General features: G+C 42.1%; 1 non-coding gene across 1 annotated transcript; it reads left to right on the forward strand.

The window, feature by feature from the left end:
* Nucleotides 1-471: 471 nt before the first annotated feature.
* Nucleotides 472-543, forward strand: TRNAK-UUU (transfer RNA lysine (anticodon UUU)). The gene has a single exon. It is a non-coding gene; the product is annotated as a tRNA-Lys (tRNA).
* Nucleotides 544-991: the final 448 nt, after the last annotated feature.

The following is a 991-nucleotide window of genomic DNA, read 5'->3' on the forward strand; positions in this document are numbered from 1 at the left end:
TTTGTAGTCCTAGAGGAAGGAGAAGGGGTGAGCATCTGGTGGGCGGTGGGACGGACGTTTCGGTTGTTCTGTGATGCCGTCCTCACTACTGCTGGAGGTGGTCGCGCCGTTCGGGTGCTGAAGAGGAAAAACCAACGCGCCAAAACACGCAAAACACTTCTAGTATGTATTATATTGTACTATGCGACCCTTGCCATTAGGCTACTACCTAGTTCTTATGGAGACACCCAACTAGACGTATCTCCTGCTATTGATTCTTTCAGTAATCGGAATGGATGGGCAGACGATGCTATGTGCACGACGTGTAGTCGATAAATACTCTTCACCGTCAGATGCATTAGGAACAAAAGTACAGATGGCTGGATGGGACACGTCGTCTGTGTGTCGTCTGAAAAGTATCGTCTGTATAGCAGTGCTCTTCAGTAATACCGTATACATATGTAATATCTCCGGAAAAACATAAATGTGATGGCCGACCTAGGTCAGTGGTAGAGCGCGTGGCTTTTAACCACGTGGCCGTGGGTTCGATCCCCACGGTCGGTGCAGATCTGATGACTGACGTATTTTGAGATGCAACCTTTTTTTTAATAACTATGAATATGAATATATACTGGCATGCTTGAATACTTGGGAAATTTCCATCTTTACTGTGGATCCGATCCCATGGTCGGCGCATTTTTTTTCCATTTTAGATGCAATCTGTTTTCTAGTAACTATGACTATATAGTGTCCTTGTTGAATACTTGCAAAATTCTATTTTTAGTGTGGTCGATCCCCCGTTGGGAAATTCTACTTTTAGATGCAGTCTCTTTTCTAATAACTATGACTGTATAGTATCCTTGTTGAATACTTGCAAAATTCTATTTTTAGTGTGGTCGATCTCTGTTGGAAAATTCTGCTTTTAGTGTGGATTAGATCCTCATGGTTGGCGCAGATTTATTACATTTTTTGCAAAAAGGTAATAATTTCATTTTGAGATGCAATCTCTTTT

Source organism: Triticum aestivum, chromosome 4B (assembly GCF_018294505.1).
Source record: "Triticum aestivum cultivar Chinese Spring chromosome 4B, IWGSC CS RefSeq v2.1, whole genome shotgun sequence".
In the NCBI taxonomy this organism is placed as follows: domain Eukaryota; kingdom Viridiplantae; phylum Streptophyta; class Magnoliopsida; order Poales; family Poaceae; genus Triticum; species Triticum aestivum.